Source organism: Dasypus novemcinctus, chromosome X, assembly GCF_030445035.2.
Source record: "Dasypus novemcinctus isolate mDasNov1 chromosome X, mDasNov1.1.hap2, whole genome shotgun sequence".
Lineage (NCBI taxonomy): Eukaryota > Metazoa > Chordata > Mammalia > Cingulata > Dasypodidae > Dasypus > Dasypus novemcinctus.
The window spans coordinates 180,054,934-180,081,185 of NC_080704.1; the positions used below are offsets into that span (position 1 = coordinate 180,054,934).

A 26,252-nucleotide genomic window follows, 5' to 3' on the forward strand; every position below is an offset into this window, starting at 1 on the left:
CCTGGGGAGGTGTAGCTGGATGTGAGGCCTCCTCACTTCTTTCTCTTCAGTCTCAGTGACGTGGTTTATATTCTGAGAGGTTTCTCTCAGGTGAGCAGAAAGGTAGAGTCCAGGCCCTGCCAGGGGAAAGGGGAAGACTCTGAGTGAGCTGAGTGCACCATCCGCTGAGGAGCAACAGGGTCCCCACAGAGTCCACCTCTCCTCTCCTGTCAGTGCCAGGAGACCCAGGCTTGTGTTTGCACTCTGCACCCTGAGGACTCCCGCAATTCCTCCAGGGGCTCCAGGAACTGGGGGGTGAGGGCCTTGGTCTGAGGCAGGCGTCCTCAAGTCAGCTGAGAGGAGGCCCAGGCTGTGCCAGGAGGCAAGGTGAGGTTCACACACCCCTGAACCTGGACAACAGCCCCCACTCCCAAACAGAGGTGACCCCAAAATGCTGGGACCCACCTGCCTTCTCTCAGCCTTGGAAGCCTTGGTCTGTGCTAGTGGCTGAATGGAAGAAGCTGTCTCACTTCCTCCCTCCGGTTCTTCGGGGACAGGTCCACCAGGAGGACAGGAGAAGACTTCTAAAGAAAACTTCGGAGAAGACCTGTAAGTCAGGCTTTGTCTGAACCTAGAAGGTTGAATTTCCCAGCTGAGTCCTCTCATACTCTCCTTTTCTCCCTCAGGCCTGTGGGCCCAGCATCCACCCTCCTGCCCACACTCCTGCCTGCCACCACCAGCAAGAGTCATCATGCCTAGTGGTCAGAAGAGTCAGGCCTGCAAACTTGAGGAAGGCCTTCAGGCCCAAAGTGAGATCCAGGGCCAGTGGGTGCACAGGTTCCAGGGACTGAGGAGGAGGCCTTTTCCCCCTCTTTCTGCTCTTCCTTCTCTATCTCTTTTCTTATTCCAGGCAACCTGGAGGAGGTTTCTGCTGCTGAGATGCCGAGTACTTCCCAGGGTCCTCAGAGCGCCTACTCCTGCTCCACTGCCCAGGCAGCTGCTCCATGGAGCCTGTCAGATCAAGGCTCCAGCCGCCAAGGAGAGGAGGGTCCAGGCACCTCACAGCTCCAGCCAGATGCTGAGTCCATGCTCAGAGATGAAATTTTTGATAAGGTGGCTGAATTGGTGACATTCCTGCTCGTCAAGTATCGAATGAAGGAGCCCTTCACAAGGGCAGAAGTGCTGGAGGCCATCATTCAAAACCACCAGGACCACTTCTCAGTGATCTTTGGGGAAGCCTCTGAGTGCCTGCAGCTGGCCTCTGGCATTGACGTGAAGTAAGTGGATCCCGCCGGCCAGTGCTATGTCCTCGTCAGCACACTGGACCTCAACTACGATGGGACCCTGAGTAATGGTCACAGCATGCCCCAGACTGGCCTCCTGGTGACGGTCCTGGGTGTGATCTTCCTGGAAGGCAATTGCGTCCCTGAGAAGGAGATCTGGAAATTGCTGAGTGTGATGGGGGTGTATCCAGGAAGGGAGCACTTCAGCTACGGTGAGCCCAGGAAGCTCCTCAACAGAGACTGGGTGCAGAAACAGTACCTGGAGTACCAGCATGTACCTGGCAGTGAGACTGCATGCTATGAGTTTCTGTGGGGTCCCAGGGCCCATGCTGAAGCCAGCAAGATGAAGGTCCTGGAGGGTTTTGGCCAAGGTCTATGGTACAGTCCCCAGTGCCTTTCCAACATGGTACAAGGAGCCTTTGAGGGATTAGGAAGAGAGAGCCAAGAGCAGTACAATTTCCAGGCCGTCTTCCAGCAGCCTCCCTTCCCCTAGTGAAGCCTGAGGCCGAGTCCTCAGTCCCTGGGTTAACAGGGCAGTCAGCTGTCGAAGGAGTGGAGGGCCAGGCTGGGGCAGGGGGACACGGTGAATAATGCCTTTGTGACCCCAGAATATAGGGCTCACTGGGAGTATTACCTCTTATTTCTTCTTGATATTTTAAAAATGCTGCTCCTTTAAAAAGAAGTTTTAATTGGTTTTAGATTCTAAGTATATAGGTAACACTGAGCACACATTTCTTGCTGATTATCCAAAGTAAGGGCAAGAGTACTGATAGTTTGAAAAGAAACTGGGAAACTCTCTACCTCATTTATTTATTTATTTTTGGTTCTACCATCTCTTTACTATTATTTTTTAAGTTTTAAAAAAATATATAGGCTCCCATATACCACCCCCCCCCCCCAAAATAGGCATCAGAATAGGAATTTCCTTCGAAATTTGAAAGAACTCAGCAGTAAAATAGATAGGGTCATATTCTTGCATCAATGCTAGAATTGAACCTTGTTGATAATGGGGAGAATGGAAAATGTGTGGCAAATGTAGGCAATGGCCCTGGTAGCAATCGGATGATATTAACACATAATCTGTAACAAATGTTCCACCATGGTGTAGTGTGTTGATAAACGGGTGTTTTTTTGGGAATTCTGCACATGTGCAGGATTGTTTTGTTAGCTTACAACTTTGTCATAAAAATATATCTGAAAAATAGTAAGAGGGTGAGTTGGGGGAAAATACACCGAATATAATATAAGGATTATAATTAGTAATAAGATTTTGACAATATTCTTTCATAATTTGTCACAAATGTCTCATGACAATGCAAGGTGTTGGTGGAGGGTTTATGTATGGGATTCCTGTATGACATTATGCATGTTTGCTTTGTAAGTTTACCTCTTTTACTATATACTTATTGTTTATGTATGTTCATGTATAAATGATATAAAAAACAAAAATAATAGGGTGAGTTGGAGGAAAACTACTTTGGTTAGTAGAAATATTTTCAGGATGCTCTTTAACCATAGTTAAAAATATTTAACAACAATGCAACTTATTTGTGGTAGGGTGAGGTATGAGAGCCCTGTATGATGTTATGTAAGTTTGCTTTGTAAGTTCACATCTATTATGATACACTTATTGTTTAAGTATGATCAGGTATGAGTTACATACCCAAATGAATTAAAAAAATAAAAATGAAACAGAAATAGAGAAAAATATGGTTATTTCTTGTTTTCTTTATCACTTTGAAGCCCGTTGTTATATAAAAATAAAAGTTGTATACCTGGATTAGCTTTGCTTATTTGACAATGGAGAAGAAACTGTGGTCAATGAGACTCCCAGCTCACTGGCTCATTCATTCCCTAAACGTGGGGTGAGCATCTGCTCTTTGGGAGGCACAGTTAGTAGTGGGGGAGCCAGGGCAAGCCAGACCACCCCGCCGCCCCTAATCATGGTAGAGTGTAGGAGGAGCAATCCTGTAAGGATGATGGTGAGGCATCAGCTCAATGTGAAGAACAGTCAGAGCAGGAGTGAGGGGATGAGGGTTACAGAGGAGAGCAGGCCTTCTAGGGCAGGTGTGGAAGGTGGCCTGCAATCAGGTCCCAGAACAAATGAACACTTTGCAGGAGCTGGGTGCGTTATACACATCACATGCCAGAATTTCCTGGAAATAAGGGGGACTCACGCTTGAATTGTTGCCCAGAAGCCACTAGGCTCCAACTCCTTTCCCTGGACTAGGAGAGGCAGAGCCCACTTCATTGAAAGCACATTTTTATTAGGTGTCCTTGAGTGTAATTTGGCCAACTTTAAGCAAGAAACCGAGTTCTGGGTGGGAGTGAAATGAATGGAAATAGCAGTTCGGGTGGAAGAGCAGCTGGGAAGGATGAAGGCATTGGTCCTTGGTTCATGTTCTAGGAGCTTTGAGTTACATTCAGCTGGTGACATCTCCTCCCCCCATCCAAATTAATAATATATGCTCAAAGAGGGAATGTTTACTGGCATTTGCAAAGCAGCATTTTTCTCTGAGTTGGTTTTCCACATTGTATCAGACAGCATATTTGCAGAGATATCCCACATAAAATTGCAAGAAGAGACAGTGGTTGGGACTGGGGTAAAAATAATAATAGAACTGCTGTGCAATGAACATCCAATCTATGCTGGGCTCTATGCCAGGGTGTATTAGGATTTTCTAGGGAAACAGAATCAGTAGGAGATATCTGTAACTAGTATGAGATTTTATAAGAGTCATGTGACTGTGGGGATGCACAAGTCCAGGTTCCAAAGGCAAGCTGTAAACCAGGGACTCAGATGAAAGTCCAATGAAGGTCTTTGATGAATTTCTGGGAGATGTTGGCTGTCCAAAGGTGAGATGGGAAATTCTCTGAATGCTGAAATCATTTCCTCTTTTAAGGCACTCAAATAATTGGGTAAAGCATCACTCATTGCTGATGGCAATCTCCTTGGTTGAAGCAGATGTAACCAGCCATCTATGTAGTAAAGTCACCGATGACTTAAACCCATAAATATCCTTGTATTACAATTAGTCCAGTGCTTGCTTGACCAAAACACTGGGCACAATTACCTGGCCAAGGTAACACATTAGCCTCACCAGCCTCACCATCAGTCCACACCTTGTCAACATGGCAATCATACACATTACGTGAAACCATACTTAATCTCTAAGTAAAAACAGTAACAGACATGCATATATATATATATATATTTCCACCTAAAAATGTCGAACACTCCTGAATGCAATCAGAAATACATTAATTCCTTACAGAATAGTGTGCAAGTCCTTGGTAATATTACTCTTAAACATGACATCCTTGAATATTAGATGACATGAAACTAATACAGCTTGTCATATGGTAAGCGAAAAGGCTGGGGAAGAAAACAAAGAAATTCATTTTGTGTACAAATACAATCATACTCATAACAAAACAAGGAAGAAAGTTTTATGACCATTACAGTTCTCATTTCTGTAACTGGTCATGTCATCAAAATTCATATTTATCACTACCTTCTTCCACTACCTATTCCATATTCCCATTACCCTCAGCAAGCACGTCAGCTGGTCGTGGTTCTTTGCCTGGTGGGGTGACCCAAACATTCATTCCTGAAGATTCTGGACCATTGTTAATTCTGCTTGGATTGGGTTGTTGCAATTTTCCATTGACTTTTTTTTTTCTTTTTAATTTTATATATTTTATTATTTTATACTATTCCAATTTATTTTAAATATTTTGTATTTTATTTGTTATTTTTAAACTCATTATTTCACTTTCTTATTAATTGTATTTGGTTATTTTGTTGGCTTCATTTTTTAAATTAATTTTTTTATTATTGTCTTTTTCAAAAAGAAATAGATCATACAAAATGTTACATTAAAAAACATAAGAGGTTCCCATATATCCCACTACCCACCCCCCCCACCTCCTCCCACATCAACATTCCCTTTCATCAGTAAGGTGCATTCATTGCATTTGTTGAATATACTGTAGAGCACTGCCACACCGCATGGACCATAGTTTACATGGTAGTTCATACTCTCCCCCAGTCCATCCATTGGGTTATGATAGGACATACAGTGTCCTGCATCTGTCCATGAACTATCATTCAGGGCAACTCTAAGTCCTGAAAATGCCCCATATCACTCTTCCTCCCTCTCCCTGCCCTCAGTAACTCCCGTGGCCACCATCTCTGCATCAGTGTTACAATTACTTCCATTGCTAGAGTCACAACAGTTCTATAGTAGAATACCAGCAAGTCCACTCCAATCCATATTATATTCCTCTATCCTGTGGACCCTGGGATGGCAATGTCGACTCCACCTCCAAATTGAGAGGGTTTAAATTCCACATGGCTGATGGATGCAATTCTCCTGCTTGCAGTTGTAGACACTCTAGGTTCCCTGGTGAAGTGGTTGACCATTCCCACCTCCCTGTCATCTAATCTGGGTAAGTCCAACAAACTGGAGAGTGGGTGTTGCAACTCTCCTGAGGCTCAGGGCCCAGCTGGCACATGGGCAGTCCAGAGATTCAAGTCTCCAGGGCATGTGCAAACCACAGGTTCACTGAAAGTGACAAAAGAGGCATGTGTAGAGAAGTCACATCTGATTCCAATGCCATCACATTCAGGAGCACAAATTCCAAAGTAGGGCCGACTGCAAGGCACAGAACTCCTGAGCCATCTGTCATGACTGTAGTACTTGTGTGTCTCTGTAGCCCTTAGGAGCACCACTACTTGGGGTTGTATCTACTTTGACTGTCTCTGGGGTCCTGCTGAGATGTGCATGAGCGCGACCCCTCTGATAACTTCCCGACTCATTTTGAAGTCCCTTAGCCATACAAACTCATTTGACTTTATCATTTCCCCTTTTCATTCAAGGTCTTTTTCTAGTTGTATCAACAGCTGGTGATGCTGGTAATCCCTAGGTGTCAGGGAGGCTCATCCCCAGGAGTCATGTCCCATGCTGGGGGGAAGGTAATACATTTATGTGCTGACTTTGGCTTAGACATTGGCCACATCTGAGCAACATGGAGGTGCTCAGGAGGTAACTCTTAGGCACCCTGCAGCTCTAGGCCTAGTTGAAATTTCAAGCACACAGGCTCATAAGCATAGTCATCAGTATCAAGGACCCATCATTGGACCATCCTTCGTCAGTGGTCTTTGTCCTTGCACTTGGGGGATTGTTGCTGTTTCATTGGAGAATGTGACAAAGTTCCCCCAAATGGGAAGTCAGCAGTCCCTCAATAGTCATGTGCAACTCTATCCAGTATGACAATACCCAACGTATCTTCAAACATTTTTATGTACCCTATATGCATGCCCTGGAGAAGTTCCTCCCACTCATGCTTCCTCCATCAATGACATCTCACACCAGTGCTCCTCCCCTGCCATGATTGAACCCCTTTGTGATCCAAAACTTATTAAAAAATGAAGCCTAATATATTGACAAATTCAATTAGTAGGAAAATGAAATAGTATTGACAGGTTTAAAGATTAGAAATAGAATACATATTAATTTAGAAAAACTAAAAAATCAATTGAAGTATTAAAAAATGAGAAATGTCATAAAACTTTGTTTTTGACATTTTGCCTTTCATCACAGTAATAGGTATTGCTCTGCATGTACAGTGAGGGACAAGGAAATCTCCTCCATTCCTCCCTCAGTGTCTACATCTGTTTTTTTTTTAACTTTGTCTCTAAAAAGGTTTAGATGACATTAAAGTCACATATACAAAATAGGGGACTCCCATATACCCAAAATCAAACCCTTTTCCCACTTCCCCAGCAATGATCTTTTTACATGTGGATGTTATATTTGCTAAAGCTGATGTACAGATATTGAAACTTAGCTACCAACCTGATTCCATTATGGCTTACATGATGGTCTATAGTTTAGACTGTACACTTTTTGAAATTTTTGATTACATTATGGTTTACATTATGGTTTACTTTTTAGACTATACACTTTTATAAATTTTTGGTGAAATTTAACATGGCTTATATCCATCATTGCATGATCTTGTGGTACCCTTCCAATGCCCCGCAGTTACCCCCTCTTCCATCTATTCTATTCCTCTCTCACCCTCCCCTCAGAGCCCACGGTGACAACCAAGCTTCACTGCTTGAAGGACAAGATTCATAGATACTTTCAACAATGCTGAGGGCTTGACACACTAGTCTGTCCTCCCCCATTGGGAGCCACCCATGCTCTCAAGAGATGCCCTCTCTTCTATTTGAGAACATCGGTCTGCTGCAGAATGGGGTATGACACTTTCCCTCTCATTGTATGTGTCTCCACCCACTGATATAACACATTATGACAAGATGAGCACTCGCACATTCCCTAGAAGCCTGCCCCAGGTGAACTCTTTGTCAGATGCCCCCTGTCACATACCTTAAACAAGTAACCCTTCTTTATTATATTTTCTAAAGTGTTTTCTCAACATTATAGTTTCAACCACACACCTGACAATCTCCCATGTTCACCTGTTCACTCCTATTCCATGCACCATCTGACCCATCCTCCCAACCCCAGGCCCCCTCAAGCCTATAAAGTCCCACCCAATAGTACCCTTATGCCCCTGTCTTATCCATTCACTGCACAACTACTTACCTCTACTTTATCATAGATTTTGCCCATGTAATCATGAGCTCACAGCCTTCCTCTCCTCCCACTCTTCCTGTAAGCCTATTGTCCAGTCTCTAGCTCTCTGAGACAGCTTGATTTGCTTAGTTCATATCAGAGAGGTCATGTAGTTTTTGTCCTTCAATGCCTGGCTTGCTTCACTAAACATAGTCTTCAAGATTCATCCGTGTTACCCAATGTGTTAGTACTGTATTCTTTCTTATAGCTGCGTAGTATTTCATTGCATATATACACCACATTTTGTTTATCCATTCATCTATTGATAGGCATTTGGGTTAATTTCAACTTTTAGCAAGAGTGAATAATGCCACTATGAACACTGGTGTGCATATATCAGTTCATGTCCTTGTTTTCAGTTCTTCTGGGCATATACCCAGCAGTGGAATTGCTGGGTCATATGGAAAAGCTATAGCTAGTTTTTTCCCCCCCAAATTCTACTCAATTTATTCATTTTTTAAAAAAGATATTACATTAAAAAAATATGAGGTCCCCATTCACCCACACCGCCCCCACCCCACCACTCCCCCCCCAACAACACTCTCTCCCATCATCATGTCACATCCATTGCATCTGGTGAGTACATCTCCGGGCATCACTGCACCCCATGTCCCGTGTTGGACACCATAGCCCACACTTTCCCACGTTCCATCCAGTGGGCCATGGGAGGACATACAACATCCGGCATTTGTCCCTGGGGCACCACCCAGGACAACTCCAAGTCCGGAGAATGCCTCCACATCTCTTCTCTTCCTCCCCTTCCCCACACCCAACAGCCAACATGGCCACTTTTTCCACATCAATGCCACATTTTCTCGATTATTAACCACAATAGTTCATGAATAGAATATCATTAAGTCCACTCTAATCCTTACTGCATTCCTCATTCTTGTGGACCTTGGCTTGGTTGTGTCCATTCCACATCTATGTCAAGAGGGAGTTTAGATTCCACATGGATATTGGATGCAATCCTCCTGCTTTCAGTTGTAGGCACTCTAGGTTGCATGGTGTGGTGGTTGACATTCTTCAACTCCATGTTAGCTGAGTGGAGTAAGTCCAATAAATCAGAGTGTAGGAGCTGAAGTCTGTTGAGGTCAGGGCCTGGCTATCATATTGTCAGTCCAGAGATTCAAATCACCTAGATATATCTTAAGCCCCAGCATCAACTACAATTCCAGTAAAGTAGCATGAATGTCTTGTGAAAAGAGATCCCATCTGAGTCCAGCTCCATCACGCAGAAACACCAGCTCCAAAGAAGGGCCAACTGACATGGCAGTGAACCCCATCTGCCATGACCATAGAACCTGTGGGTCTCTTTAGCCCTCAAAAGGACCAATACCTGGGGTTGTATCTACTTTATCTGTCTCTGAGACTCTGCTCAGGTGTGCATAAGGGCAATCGTTCTGACAACCTCCAGACTCTTTTTTAGAGACGAATAGCCATATAAACTCATTTGTCCTTTCCCTTTCCCCCTTAATTTAGGTCAAACAGCATTTTAAACTCCTGTTATTATATGTAGACAAGGATATTCTGCTGGTCTGCATTGAACCTTTAATTTAAGGTCATTTTCTAGTTGCATCATCAGCTGGTACTTCGTAGTGATCCCTCAGTGCCAGGGAGGCTCTTCTCCGGGTGTCATGTCCCATGCTGGGGGGAATGCATTGCATTTACATGTTGAGTTGGCTTCGAGACTGGTCACATTTGAGTATCACGGAGGCTGTCAGGAGGGAACTCCTAGGCACAGTGCTGTTCTAGGCCTTGTTCTTATTTCAGGCTTATAGGCTCACAAGCATAGTCATTAGTATCAGGGGCTCACTGTTGGACCCTCATTCCTTCCTGGTCCTTACTGTTGCACCTGGGGGACTACCATTGCTCCCCTAAGGACCACGACAGAGCCCCCACCCCCGGCCAGTAACCCATTACTCCCCCAGCTGTTGTTTTTAATTGCTTCCACTATGAGTATATCCAAACATTTCCATGCACCCTGGACATATACCCTGTATAACTCTCTGTCAACCATATATCACCTGTCAATAACATCCCATACCAGTATTCCTCCGCTGCCATTGTTGAACCACTCTGTGATCCAAAACTTCCTGAAAAGTGAAGCCCAAAATAATGTCAGGTTCCCTTACTAGTAAAAAGGAATATAGCGATGAGTTTAAAGGTTAGATATAGAATACATATTGATTTGGGAAAATTTTACATCCTATCTTTTTCTTTTCTTTTTTCCTAATTATTGAGCTTCTCTTCACAAGAGCCTTAGATCACAGTAATTCATATATACAATATACAGTACTCCCACACATCCACCATAAAACCTTTTCCCTTCCACAGCGATAATCTTTTAACTTATTCATATCATATTGGCTGAAACTGATGTACAGACTCCAAGACAATAGCTTTCAAACAAGGTGACATCTGTGCTTACGTTGTGGTCCATACTTTAGGATATACAGTTTTCTAAATTTTTTAGTTAACCTATGTTTTACATTATGGTTTACATTATTAGTCTGTCGTCCCCTATAAGTTTTTGGTGAAATATTACATGTTTTATATTCATCCTTGTGTATTCTCATGAAACTCCTCTCTTACCCCCACATTTACCTTGGTTCCATCCATTCAACATCCATTTTCCCCTCCCCTTGGGGCCCACAGTGACAGCCAATCTCCATTTCCTGAGAAGCCACGTCCAGAGATACTTGCAACAGTGTTCAGGGCCTGACTTGCTCAACTGCCCTAATGCCCTGGGAGCCACCCTTTCTCTCGAGAGATACTGTTCCCTCTATTTGATGGCATTAGTCCTCCCCAGGATGTGGGTCCACCCCCACTCTCACTACTTGGGTCTCTACCCAATGGTACAACCCACCCTGGCAAAATGAGCATTCAGACATTCCCCAGGAGTCCGTCCCGCGACAGACAATCCCCTCCGTGCATTCTAAACAGGTAACCCTGCTAACTATATTTTGATACGGTTTTCTCAGCATTTTACTCTCAACCAACACCTGACACTCTCCTATGTTTGTATGTTGCCCCTCCCTCCCCCCAATTTTTTGGGCAATATTACCCATCCGCCCAAGCCAGCCCACCTCAAACCCACAAAGCCCCACCCAAAGGCAACCCCTTGCTCCCATTTTATGTCTTCTTTGTGCTCATACTTATCGCCAGCTCATCATAGATTCCACCCCTGCAGACGTAGGCTCACATCCTTCCTCCACCCCCCCGATTTCCTCTAAGCCTATCTTCCAGTCTCTAGCTCTCTGAGCCATCTTGCTTATTTCATAGCATTGAGTTCATGTAGTACTTGTCCTTCAATGCCTGGGTTGCTTCACTCAACATAAGGTTCTCAAGATTCATCCAGGTTATCACGTATGTTTGTAGTGTATTTGTTCTTACAGCCGAGTAGTATTCCATTGTATGTATATACCACACTTTATTGATCCACTCATCTGTTGATGGGCATATGGGTTAAATCCAACTTTTGGCGATAGCGAACAATGCTGCTATGAACATTGGTGTACATATATTGGTTTGTGTCCTTGTTTTCAGTTCTGCTGGGTATATATCCAGCAGCGGTATTGCTGGGTCATATGGCAAATCTATGGTTACCTTTTTGAGAAACCGCCAAACTGTCCTCCAGAATGGTTGGATCCTTCTGCATTCCCACCAGCAGTGGATGAGTGTTCCCCTTTCTTCACGTCCTCTCCAGCATTTGTATTCCTCTGTTTTTTTCATAGCTGCCAATCTTATGGGAGTAAGATGGTATCTCATTGTAGTTTTGATTTGCATTTCCCTGATAGCTAGAGATTTGGAGCATTTTTTCATGTGCTTTTTAGCCATTTGTATTTCTTCTTTGGAGAAGTGTCTGTTTAAATCTTTTTCCCATTTTTTAAATGGATTGTTTATCTTTTTATTTTCAAGATATAGAAGTTCTTTATATATGCAAGTTATAAGTCTCTTATCAGATATATGGTTGCCAAATATTTTCTCCCATTGTGTGGGTTCCCTTTTTACTTTCTTGACAAACTCCTTTGAGATGCAGAAGGGTTTAATTTTGAGGAAGTCCCATTTATCTATTTGTTCTTTTGCTGCTTGTGCTTTTGGTGTGATATTCATGAAGCCATTTCCTAGGTCCTGTAGATGTTTCCCTACACTGCTTTCCAAGGTCTTTATGGTCTTGGCTCCTATATTTAGGTCTTTGATCCATCTTGAGTTTATCTTTGTATAAGGTGTGAGACGGTAATCCTCTTTCATTCTTCTACATATGGATATCCAGTTCTCCAGGCACCATTTGTTGAATAGGCCAATCTCTCCCAGTTGAGAGGGTTTGCTTGCTTTATCGAGTATTATATGGCTATATATGTGAAGTTCTATATCAGAACTTTCAATTCAGTTCCATTGGTCTGGGTGTCTCTCCTTATGCTAATACCATGCTGTTTTCACAACTGTAGCTTTGTAGTATGTTTTGAAGTCAGGTAGTGTGATTCCTCCAATTTCATTTTTCTTTTTCAATATGTCTTTGACTATTCGGGGTCTCTTTCCTTTCCAAATAAATTTCATAGTTAGTTTTTCTAGTTCCTTAAAGAAGGCTGTGTTGATTTTTATTGGGATTGCCTTGAATGTGTAGATCAGTTTTGGTAGGATAGACATCTTAATAATATTTAGTCTTCCTATCCATGAACAGGGAATATTCTTCCATTTATTTAGGTCTTATTTGATTTCCTTGAACAGTCTTGTATAGTTGTCAGTGTATGAGTTTTTTACATCTTTAGTTAAATTTATTCCTAAATATTTTATTTTGTTATTTACTATTGTAAATGGTATTTGTTTCTTGAATCCTCCTGATCTTGCTCATTATTGGTGTACAGAAATGCAACTGAATTTTGCGCATTGATCTTATAACCTGAGACTTTACTAAACTCATTTATGAGTTCTAGAAGCTTTGTTGTGGATCTCTCAGGGTTTCCTATGTATAGGATCATGTCATGTGCAAATAATGAAATTTTGACTTCTTCCTTTCCAATTTGAATGCCTTTTATATCTGGTTCTTGCCTCAGTGCTCAAGCAAGTACTTCTAAGACAATGTTAAATAGAAGGGGACACAGTGGGCATCCTTGTCTTGTTCCTGATTTTAGAGGGAAGGATTTTAGGATTTCTCCATTGTAAACAATGTTGGCTGTAGGTTTTTCATATATACTCTTGATCATGTTCAAAAAATTTCCTTGTATTCCGATCTTTTGGAGTGTTTTTATCAAGAAAATGTGCTGTATTTTGTCAAATGCTATTTCTGCATCTATAGATATAATCATGTGAGTTTTTTCCTGCAATCTGTTTATATGGTGTATTACATTGATAGATTTTCTTATGTTGAACCATCCTTGCATACCTGGAACGAATCCCACTTGGTCGTGGTGTATAATTCGTTTAATGTGTTGTTGAATACGATTAGTAAGTATTTTGTTAAGTATTTTTGTGTCTAGATTCATTAGAGAAATTGGTCTGTAATTTTCCTTTCTTGTGGTGTCTTCATTTGGCTTTGGTACTAGGGTAATGTTGGCATCATAGGAGGAGTTAGGCAATGTTCCTTCTGTTTCGATTTTTTGGAATAGTTTCAGCAGGATTGGTGTTAGTTCTTTCTGGAATGTTTTGTAGAATTCACCTGTGAAGCTGTCTGGCCTTGGGCTCTTGTTAGTTGGGATGATTTTAATGACTGATTCTATCTCTTTACTTGTGACTGGTTTGTGGAGATCATCAATTTCTTCTTTCGTCAATATGGGCTGCTTATGTGTTTCTAGGAATTTGTCCATTTCCTCTGAATTGTCATTTTTGTTGGAATATAGTTTTTCAAAGTATCCTCTTATGATAGTCTTTATTTCTGTGGGGTCAGTGGTGATATCTCCTTTCTCATTTCTTGTTTTGTGTATTTGCATCTTCTCTCTTTTTTTCTTTGTTAGTCTCACTAAAGGTTTGTCAATTTTGTTGATCTTCTCAAAAAACCAGCTCTTGGTCTTGTTTATCTGTTCAAGTGCTTTCTTATTTTCTATTTCATTTAGTTCTGCTCTTATCTTTCTTATTTCCTTCCTTCTTCTTCCTGTTGGATTACTTTGTTGTTGTTTTTTCTAATTCCTCCAAATGTGCAGTTAGTTCTTCATTTTTTGCTCTTTCTTCTTTTTTGATATATGAATTTATCGCTATAAATTTCCCTCTCAGTACTGCTTTTGCTGCATCCCATAAATTTTGGTATGTTGTGTTATTATTATCATTTGTTTCAAGGTAGTCATTGATTTCTTTTGAGATTTCCTATTTGGCACACTGTTTTTCTAAGAGTGTGCTGTTTAATTTCCAAATCATGGTTTGAAATCTGGGCCTCTGGCCCTTGCAAATTTCCAGCTTCACTCCACTGTGGTCAGAGATATTATTTTGTACGATTTCGATCTTTCTGAATTCATTAAGCCTTTCTTTGTGGCCTAGCATATGGTCTATCTTGGAGAATGATCCGTGTGCCCTCAAGAAAAATGTATATCCTGCTGTGTTTGGGTGTAATGATCTGTACATGTCTATTAGATCCAGCTCCTGTAATATACTGTTCAAATATTTTGTTTCTTTAGTGATTCTTTTTTGAGATGTTCTGTCCACAGTTGATAGTGGTGTATTAAAATCCCCCACTATAATTGTAGGTGCATCTATTTTTTTTTTTTTAGTTTTTCCAGCATTTGCCTCATGTATTTAGAGGCGCCCTTGTTAGGAACATAAATATTTATGATTGTTCGATCTTCTTGACAGATTGTCCCTTTCACTAATATGTAGTATTCTATGTCTCTCACATATGTTTTGCATTTAAAGTCTATTTTGTCTGATATTAATATAGCTACTCCTGCATTTTTTTGGTTATTGTTCGCTTGAATGATTGTCTTCCAACCATTCACTTTCAGCCTCCATGAGTCTCTGGGTCTAAGATGTGTCTCTTGTAGACAGCATGTAGATGGGTCATATTTCCTTATCCAATGTCCCAGTCTGAATCTTTTGATAGGTGAGTTTAATCCATTGACATTCAGTGTTATTACTTTCAAGGAATTATTTGTGTTATCCATATTTTGATTGGACTCGTGTTTTTCATATATTGTTGTTTTTTTTCCTTCTCTTTTTGTCATTTTTGTTGCTCTTACACTCTTCTCCAACTCTGCCTGTCCTGTTTTTTCCTTTCTTCCTGCACAACTCCCTTTAGAATTTCTTGAAGGGGAGGTTTCTTGTTGGCATACTCTTTCAGTTCTGTTTTCTGTGAATATTTTGAACTCTCCATCATTTTTGAATGCTAGTTTAGCTGGATAGAGTATTCTTGGTTGGAAATTTTTTTCCTTTAGTACCTTGACTATATCATACCACTGCCTTCTTGCCTCCATGGTTTCAGATGAGAAATCAGCACTTAATCTTATGGAGCTTCCCTTGTATGTGATGGTTTTCTTTTGTCTTGCTGCTTTTAGAATTTTCTCTTTGTCTTGAGCATTGGATAATTTGACAAGTATATGTCTTGTGGTGGGCCTGTTGGGGTTTATGACCAGTGGGGTGCGCTGTGCTTCTTGGATATGTACATCTGTCTCTTTCAGTAGATTTGGGAAGTTTTCAGCCATTATTTCCTGCAACACTCCTTCTGACCCCTTTCCCTTCTCTTCTCCTTTTGGGATGCCTATAATACGTATGTTGCATTGTCATTCAGTTCCCTGAGTCCTAGCTGGATTTTTTCTGTCTTTTTATCGACCAATTCTACTATCTGTTTGATTTCCGATGTACTGTCTTCCGCATCACTAATTCTCTGCTCTGCCTCTTCTAGTCTGCTGATATTTGCTGCAAGTGTATTTTTGGTTTCTTGAACTGTGGTATTTATTCCCATCATATCTGTTATCTTTTTGCATATGTCTGCAATTTCCCCTCCAATTGTTGTCTTCATGTTTTTAACCTCTTCTACTTGTCCGATGTTCTGCTCCCCTTCCTGGTTTTTAGTTTGTTCATTGGATTTAGCCATGTTTTCCTGACTATTGGTTTGTAGTTTTTTGTTTCTGTCTGATCATCTTTTTATCTTGATAGTTTTAATCAGTTCCTTAGCTTCTTTGTCTAGTCTTGGGGATTAAATAGTTGCTGTTCTTCCATAAGTGTTGTGTCTTCTCTTTGTCACTTTGTTCTTCTTATTCTAATTTTTTGTTGCTGGCTGAATTCACTTAACAGTGCATGTTCATTTTCACATTTGATCCTGGATCTGATGTTTTTGTCCTTCTTTCAATTCAGCAGATATGGAGTCCTTCTCCAGTCTCTACCATCTTCCACGGTTCTGGAATCTCTCCTAAAAGTTACTGAATTGGAATTTTTTTTCTTGATTACCTTCTCAGATTGCTCATTATTGGTGTACAGAAATGCTACAGATTTTGTGCATTGATCTTATAACCTGAGACTTTACTGAACTCATTCACATATTCTAGAAGCTCAGTTTTGGATTTCTCAGGGCTTTCTATGTACAGGATCATGTCATCTGAAAATAGTGAAATTTGACTACTTCTTTCCCAATTTGGATGCCTTTTATATCTGTTTATTGCCTCTGTGCTCAAGCAAGTACTTTGAACACAATGTTAAATAGGAGCAGTGATAGTGGCCATCCTTGTCTCATTCCTGATCTTAGAGGGAAGGATTTTAGGATTTCACTTTTGTAAGTGATGTTAGCTGTGGGTTTTTCATATATACCCTTGATCATGTTCAGAAAGTCTCCTTCTATTCTTATTTTGTGCCTTGTTTTTATCAGGAAAGGGTGCTGTATTTTGTCAAATACTTTTTCTGCATCTACACATATGATCATGTGATTTTTTCCTTTTGATCTGTTTATGTGGTGTATTACATTGATTGATTTTCTTATGTTGAACTATCCTTGCAGACCAGGGATGAAACCCTCTTTGTCAAGATAGAAATCATTTAATGTGTTGTTGAATACGATTAGCAAGTATTTTGCTGAGGATTTTAGCATCTAGATTCATTAGAGAGATCAGTCTGTAATTTTCCTTTCTTGTGGTGTATTTGTTTGGCTTTGGTTTAGGGTAACGTTGTCATCATAGAATGAGGTAGGCAATGTTCCTTCTCTTTCAATTTTTGGAGGAGTTTAAGCAAGATTGGTGTTAGTTCTTTCCAGAATGTTTGGCAGAATTCACATGTGAATCTGCCTGGTCCAGAGCTCTTCTTAGTTGGGGGATTTTTAATTACTGATTCTATCTCTTTACTTGTGATTGGTTTGCTGAGATTGTCAACTTCTTTTGTCAATGTAGGCTGCTTATGCGTTTCTAGAAATTTGTCCATTTTTTCTAAATTGTCATTTTTGTTGAAATACAGTTTTTCAAAGTATCCTCTTTTGTTAGTCTTCATTTCTTTGTTGTCAGTGGTGATATCTCCTTTCTCATTTCTTATTTTGTGTATTTGCATCTTTTCTCTTTTTTTTTCTTTGTTAATCTAGCTAAGGGTTTGTCAATTTTATTGATCTTCTAAAAGAACCAGATCTTGGTTTTGTTTATTTTTTCAAGTGCTTTCTTATTTCAATTTCATTTAGTTCTGCTCTGATCTTTGTTATTTCTTTCTTTCTTCTTCCTTTGGCATTATTTTGCTGTTCATTCACTAATTCCTCGAAGTGTACAGTTAGTTGTTCAACTTTAGCTCTTTCTTCTTTTTTGTTGTATGAATTTATGGCTATAAATTTCCATCTCAGTACTCCTTTTGCTGCATCCCATAAGTTTGGATATGTTGTATTACCATTTTCATTAGTTTCAAGGTAGTTATTAATTTCTTTTTAGATTTCCTTCTTGACACACTGTTTTTCTACGACTGTGTTGTTTAATTTCCAAATCTTGGTGCCAAATCTGGGTCTCTGGCCATTGTAGAATGCCAGCTTCATTCCACTGTGGTCAGAGAATTTATTTTGTGTGATTTAAATCTTTTTTAATTCATTGAGACTTTCTCTGTGGCCTAGCATGTGGTCTATATTGAAGAATGATCCATGTGCACTTGAGAAGAATGTATATCTTCCTGTATTTGGGTGTAATGTTCTGTATATGTCTATTAGGTCCAGCTCCTCTAATATATTGCTCAAAGTCTTTCCTTCTTTATTGATACTCTTTTGAGATGTTCTGTCCAAAATAGATAGTGGTGTATTAAAATCCCCCACTATAATTGTAGAGGCATCTATTCCTTCACTTAGTTTTTCCAGTGTTTGCCTCACATATTTGGAGGCTCCTTGTTAGGAGCATAAATGTTTTTGATTGTTCTTTCTTCTTGAAAGATTATCCCTAATATATAGTGTCCATCTTTGTCTGTAACAATTGATTTACATTTAAAGTGTATTTTGTCTGATATAAATGTAGCTACTCCTGCCCTTTATTGCTTATTGTTTGCTTGGAAGATTGTTTTCCAGGCATTCACTTTCAACCACCTTGAATCCCTGGTTCTAAGATGTGTTTTTTGTAGACAGCATATAGATGGGTCATATTTCCTTATCCAATCTTCCAGTCTGAGTCTCTTGACAGGTGAGTTTAATCTGTTCACAATCAGTGTTACTACTTTCAAGGAATTACTTATATTAGCCATATTTTCTTTGGGTTTGTGATTGTCATATTTAGTTTGATTTTCTTTTTCTGTTTTTGTCTTTTTAGTTCCTCTTACACTCCCCTCCAACTCTGTCTCTCTTGTTTTTTTCTTTCTTCCTGCAGAAGAAAGTATTTCTTGAAGGGCAGGATTCTTGTCCATATACTCTCTTAGTTTCTGTTTATCTCTGAATATTTTGAACTCTCTATCAATTTTCAATGCTAATTTTGCTGCATAGAGTATTCTTGGTTGGAAATTGTTTTCTTCTAGTCCCTTGACTATGTTATACCACTGCCTTCTTGCCTCCATGGTTTCAGATGGGAAATCAGCATGTAATCTTATGGAGCCTCCTTTGTATGTGATGTTTCTCTTTTCTCTTGCTGCTTTTAGTATTTTCTCTTTGTCTTGAGCATTGCATAACTTGACAAGCATATGTCGTAGGGTAGGCCTGTTGGGATTTATGCTGTTTGGGGTGCATTGTGTTTCCTGAACATGTACATCCATCTCCCTCAATAGGTTTGGGAAGTTTTCAGCCATTATTTCCTCCAACACCCCTTCTGTCCCCTTTCCCTTCTCTTCTCCTTCTGGGATGCCTCTAATGAGTATGTTTGTGTGTATTACATTGTCATTCAGGTCCCTAAATCCCTGGTGGATTTTTCTATCTTTTTATGGACCAGTTGTACTATCTGTTTGATTTGAGATGTATTGTCTTTCACATCACTAATTCTCTCCTCTGCCTTCTCAAATCTGCAGTTATTTGCTGAAAGTGTATTTTTGATTTCTTGAATTGTGTTGTTCTTCACCATCATATCCATTATCTTTTAGTGTATGATTGCAATTTCTTCTGTAGTCTCTCTAATTGTTTTCTTCATATTCTTAATCTCTTCCTTCATTTCATCAAATTGGTGCCTAATACATGTTTTGAGAGCTTTGATTACTTATTTGATGTTCTCCTCTTCCTGGTTTTTAGTTTATTCATTGGGTTGGGGCATGTTTTCCTAATTATTGGTTTGTTTTGTAGTTTTTTGTTGCTGTCTGGTCATCATTTTATCTTGACAGGTGTAATCAGTTGCTTTCCTCCTTTTCTAGTTTGGAGTTTAATTATTTGTTGTTTTGCATGCATTTTAAGTATTCTCTTTGTCACTTTGTTCTTCTTATTCTATTTCCTTGTTGTTGGCTAAGTTTGCTTAAAGGAAAATATTAGGGCCAGAGAAAGCCAAAGGAGTAAGAAAAGAAAATGAATAATAGTAGTATTGATAGTAAATATTAACTGAGGAACCATGTGCAATCTAGGAGAATGGATATTAGACTCATGTAAGGTATGTAGAGTTAAAGCAGTAATAAATGTAGAGTATGTAGAATGATACAGTATCTGAATATGGGGAGGAATATAGTGTGAATTAAAAGGCCAGTGTCTTCAGGAGAGATGGAAAGAGAAAAGAAAGGACAATAATATAAAGGATGAATGTAAGAGAGAAAAAAGAAGAAAAGTATTAGAAATAAAAAGTCAGAAAAATAGGGGGGCAAACAAAGAAAGGTGTAATGTGAGAGAAACAGTGATGGAGGATAGAAAGATGTAGAGGAAAGGGGATAGTGTTGGTGGCTAAAATCAATACACACAGGAAAGAGTAAATGGAGGATGAGGCAGTACAGCAAATGTGAAGCACTCCCTGCAGCACCTAAGGTAAAAAGAATAAAAAAGAAGAGAAGAAAGAAAAAGAAAAAGAGTGACAAAAGGGAGTGGGGAAGTAAGAAAGAAAAAGAAAAAGAGAAAAAAAATGAAAGAAAAAATGGCCTTGCGGGGATATAGAGGAAGGAAAAACAAGAAGACAAACCAACAAAATACTAGACAAAGTTTCAAACAAGGAATCTTGTTTGTAATTAAATAAAACACTTAGGGATTCCCCCTTTCTACCTTCCTCACTTCCCTCTCTCCCAGGCAGCAGGAAAACTGCCTAAAAGGTCCACTAGGGGATTCAAGTGGGTCCTTGATCAACTAGCTTCACACAGAAAACAATGACTCAATTTCCAGAGGGAGAGAGCACCCACAACTCACCAGGAACCCCAGGTATGCTATTGGAAGCTTGGAAAGCAGCTCCTCAGTTCCTGTCCTTTAGGTGTGGTATGAGAGGGCTAGCTGATTTTCTGACTCCACCTTCTCCCAGGCCAAATTTCCTATCCCAGGGTATTTAGGTGAATTGGGCTTTCTCAGCAGATTTGCCACTCCTCTCTTCCCAGATAATCCCCAAGACAGCTGGTATGCTCCTCCAAGTGCAAAAGGAAAAAGAAAAAGAACAAAAAAGAGAGGGGGAAACACCAGAAAATCAAACCCGTATTAGTCAGGCCGCCCTGCTGCACCTGCCACGGAGTCCCTCCCACCCAAAGAATCAGTCCACAACTGGAGGGCTTGGGAAATCCCAGACCTCTGGGAGCACTGGACTCAGGAAAGGGAAGTTCGGAACACTGCAGACCCAGGGTATGTAGGTCTGTGGAACCCGGGCTATGGGGGCTCAGGGGACAGGGACATGGGGACCACATATCTGTGGACCACGGGGCCCACGCTGCCGCACAACAGACAGTTCTCAGGAAACAGCAGCCACCAGCCCCAGGGGGAAGGGTCTGCCAGCCCACAGCTTCTGACCTCTGTACTTGTAAGCTGCAATTCTACCTTTAGCAAGCACCACCCTGTTACTGCCTCTCCAAATAGACTTCCACACACCTTCCGCCCTGCAAGCTCCCAAGACAGCCCACTCCAGCAAGACTCCAACCCCACTCGGCTGCCTCTTTGCAGGAGAGACCATAAGGTGCACTCACTCAGAGCCATCTTGCCCCACCTCCACCTTTTCTTATATTTTCTAAAGCATGTTTTCAGCATTATAGTTCCAACCACATACCTGAAAATCTCCCATGTTCACTTGCTCCCCCCCAAACCTCCCCCCCCCCATTCCTTGGACCATCTGATCCAATCAACCAACCCAGGCTCCCCTCAAGCCCCAAAGCCCAAACCAATAGTGTCCCTATGCCCCAGTCTTACCCCTTCACTGCACAGCTACTTATCTCCACTTTCTCATAGATTTCATCCATGTGGGCATTGGCTCACAACCTTCCTCTCCTCCCATTTTCTGTAAGCCTATCTTCCATTCTCTAGCTCTCTGAGACAGCTTAATTTGCTTAATTCATATCAGAGAGGTCACGTAGTAGTTATCTTTCAATATCTGGTCTGCTTAAGGTCCTCAAGATTCATCCATGGTACCCCATGGGTAATATTCCTTTGTATGTATATACCACATTTTATTTATCCATTCTTTTGTTGATGGGCATTTGGGTTGATTCCAACATTTGTTGATAGTGAATAATGCTGCTGTGAACATTAGTGTGCATGTATCTATTCATGTCCTTGTTTTCTGTTCTTTTGGGTATATACCCAGCAGTGGAATTGCTGGGTCATATGGAATATCTATAGCTATTTTTTTGAGGAACCACCAAACTGTCCTCCACAATGGCTGGGTCCTCCTACATTCCCACCAGCAGTGGATGAAGGTTCCCATTCCTCCACATCCTCTCCAACACTTGTAGTTCTCTGATTTTTTAATAGCCACCAGTCTAATGGGTATAAGATGGTGTCTCATTGTAGTTTTGATTTGCATTTCCCTAATAACTAGTGATGTTCAGCATCTTTTCGTGTGCTTTTTAGCCATTTGTATTTCTTCTTTGGAGAAGCATCTATTCGAAGAGGAAGAGCCCAAGGTTTTATGGGGGCCTAAAAGTGCCTTCATGCTCTGGCCTCCCACTCTTTGCCAACCCCTTCTCCCATTTCTGACATATTGCACTATGTCACAGTGAATAACCCCAGCCTCCTTGGTATTCAGTCTCACAGAGTGTGAAGATATTGGAATTGTGATTCATTTTGCTTGGAAAATTCTTCCTGAAAACAACAGCATGGCCCACTTCTTCACTTCCCTTGAGTTCTGCTTAAGTAGGCCAGAGGCCTCCCATGGCTGCTGGATCTAATGGTGTTTCCTTGGACCCCCATCCCCTCTACCATATTACCAGGTTTTAATTTGTTGCAGGGCAGTTAATACTATCTTATATTTTTTCTTGTTCATTTATTTTCTTACTTCTGCACATACTGCTCCACCAGCCTAGGATTTTTAAAAAATTTATTTATTTGACAGAAACTTTAGATTGCATAAATGTTACATAAAAAATATAGGAGATTCCCAAATGCCCCCCTCCCCCTCCCACATTTTCCCACATTAGCAACATCCTTCATTAGTGTGGTACATTTGTTATAGTTGATGAACACATATTGGAGCATTGTCACTAACTGTGGATTATAGTTTACATTATAATTTACACTCTGTCTTGTTCAATTTTGTCACTTATAACAAAATATATAATGGCCCGTATCTGTCATTGCAACGTCAGGCAGGACAATTCCAGTGACCTGAAAAAGGCCTCTTATTACATCTATTTTTCCCTCTCCTTCCCGTCAGAATCTCTGGTGGCCACTGTCTCCACATCACAGCCTGTGATCTTGAGCAGTTTTAATAAACAGAGCAGCCCTTTCAACTTACGATGGATGTATAATGTGAGTGACAAATAAAACTTGGGCATTTTAAGCCATTGGAATTTAGAAGTCATTTGTTACTGCAACAAAACCTCACATATCCTAATAAAATTGTCAAGCCAAACCATTAAGAGCTTCATAGATGCTTTGGAAATTGTAAGCAGAATCCTTTCTGGAAGTCATTGTGAGACATTCTTAGCAGGAGAACTGGAGATGAGCTTCCAGATCTAGTGGCACATTGAGGTCAAATTGATGTCAAATGGAATATAAAATTTTCCCAAACAGGGTATGATTGGTAATTTGGGTGGAAGGATTCTTTGTTGTGTGAGACTATTCTTCACACAGGAGGATGTTTAGTCCCCTATAAATGCCAATCCAGTCCCCGCTGCCATTTTAACAACGTAAAATATCCCGTCATTTTCAAATGCCTCTGAATCAGTCATACCTAGTTGAGAACTTCTAGAGTAGATGCTGAAGACATTTCCATATGGCCATTACCCAACCCCTAAGGTGAACTTCTTTGTGCAAAGGCTGTTAAGGTACCTATGCTCCGATAATGTGAAGATAGTAGACAGGAAATTAGGGACTATCTATTATCGCCATTTTATGGGTGAAAATACTGAGGCTTACAGAGGTGAAGTGGCTTGCCCCAAGTCATGCGGCTAGTGAGTAGACCCAACACTTTTGGCTTGCAGTTCATGCTGTGCCACCTGTCCTGATATGTGTGTACAAACCCCACCCTATCCTAACCCACGTAGGTTGCTACTAGAGCATTCATATCCTTGCCAGGTGTGAATGAAATGACAGTGATATGAATTAACACTTCGAGTGAAGTGTGGAAACTCAAATCTTTTCAGCTCGATCCTCCAGGTATTTCTGGCTCTGCATTCTGGACACGTGGAAAGATTACATTTCTTGGCCCTTTTTTGGATGATCATGGCCATATGAGTAGTTCTGACCAATGAGTTCTGACTGAAAGTTACATGTATCCATTCTAGTTCACAGCCTCTAACATCCCAGGTGAACTGCTCCAGAGCTCTTTGTCTCTTTGCTGCAGTGACCAGCAGCATTCAAGTTGTAGGCTAATTTATTAAACTGAGTTCTTAATGTAATACACCACAGGATCATATTTTTTTCTTTTTTTGTCTTTATTTATTTCTTAACGTTACATTAAAAAAATATGAGGTCCCCATATACTCCCAAAACCCCTCAGCCCACTCCTTCCCCCATAACAGCAACCTCCTCAGTCATAATGAGACTTTAATTGCATTTGGTGAATAAATCTCTGAGCACCACTGCACATCATGGTCAGTGGTCCACATCAGAGCCCACAGTCTCCCAAAGTCCACCCAGTGGGCCATGGGAGGACATAGAATGTCTGGTAACTGTCTCTGCAGCAACACCCAGGACAACTCCAAGTCCCAAAAATGCCCCCACATCACATCTCTTCCTCCCACTCCCTATCCCCAGCAGCCAACATGGCCACTTTCTCCACACCATTGCCACATATTTTTCAAGAACTAATCACAATAGTTCAAAAATAGAATATTAGGAAGTCCACTATAATCCATACTCTATTCCTCCATCCTGTGGACTTTAGAATGGTTGTGTCCACTCCACATCTATATCAAGAGGGGGCTTAGATTCCACATGGATGCTGGATGCAATTCTCCTTTCAGTTGTAGGTGCTCTTTGCTCCCTGGGGTGATTGTTGACCTTTTCACCTCCATGTTAGATGAGTGGGGTAAGTCCAATAAACCAGAGTGTAGGGGTGGCAAGTCTGTTGAGGCTCAGGGCTTGGCTATCACATGGTCATTCCAGAGATTCAGGTCCCCTGGGTATATATTAAACCCCAGCACCAACTACAGTTCCAGTAAAAGAAACAGGAGTGGCTTGTGGACAAAGATCACATCTGAGTCCAGCTCCATCACACAGAAACACAAACTCCAAAGTAGGGCCAACTGAGATGGCACTGAACTCCATCGGCCATGACCATAGAACCTGGGAGTCTCTGTTGCCCTCAGAAGAACCAACACCTGGGGTTGTATCTACTTTATCTGGCTCTGGGACTCTGTTGAGGGGTGCATAAGGGCAACCCCTCTGATGAACTCCTTGCCTTTTTTGGAGACTCATAGCCATATAAACTCATTTGTCCTTTTCAATTCCCCCTTCTATTCAGGTCAAAAAGCATTTTTAACTCATGGTATTATATGTAGATTGTGATATTTGGCTGGTCTGATTTGACCCTTTTATTCAAGGTCAATTTCTAGGTACATCATCTGTTGGTACTTGGTAGTAATCCCTCGGCACCCAGGAGGCTCATCCCCAGGAGTCATGACCCTCACTGAGAGACAGGCAACACATTTACATGTTGAGTTTGTCTTCAAGGCTGGCTACATTTGAGCAACACAGAGACTCTCAGGAGGTAACTCTAAGGCACCCTGCTGCTCTAGGCCTTGTTTTTATTTCAGGTGCACAAGCTCACAAGCATAGTCATTAGTATCAAGGGCTCATTGTTGGAACTTCCTTTTTTTGGTCTTTGCCATTGCACTTGGGGGATTGTTGCTGTTTCTTTAGGGACTGTGATCTAGCTCCCCTGGCTAGGAACTCAGCACTCCCTCAGTTGTTTTTAATTGTAACCACTATGAAAATATCCAAATATTTTTATGTACCCTGGATATATGCCCTGGAGAACTCCCTGCCAACCATGTGCCACTGTCAACAACATCCCTCACCAGTATTCCTCCCCTGCCATTGTTGAACCTCTCTGTGATCCAATACTTCTAAAAGTGAAGCCCAATATATTGCCAGGTCAAATTAATAGTAAAATGAAATATAGTGATGAGTGTAAAGGTTAGATATAGAATACATATTGATTTAGAAAAATTAAGGTAAAAGTAAATTGGGTATCAAAAATTTTAAAATGAAAAGCTTTGTTTTGATATTTCCTTCCAAAACTGCAATAAGTGTTGCCCTGTATGCAAATTGGTAAGGCAACTACCTCTGTCTTTTCCTCAGTGTCTACGTCCCATCTTTTTTTCCCTAATTATTAAGCTTATCTTCACAAAAGATTTAGATCACAGTAATTCCTATATGCAAAATACAGTAATACCATGTGTCCTTTTCCCTTCCATAGCAATAATCTTTTTACATATTCATATTATA

At 40.9% G+C, this 26,252-nt stretch overlaps 1 pseudogene; it reads left to right on the forward strand.

Moving 5' to 3' along the window:
- Positions 1-730: 730 nt before the first annotated feature.
- LOC101433739 (melanoma-associated antigen 10-like) lies at positions 731-1,765 on the forward strand (annotated as a pseudogene).
- The last annotated feature ends 24,487 nt before the right edge of the window (positions 1,766-26,252 follow it).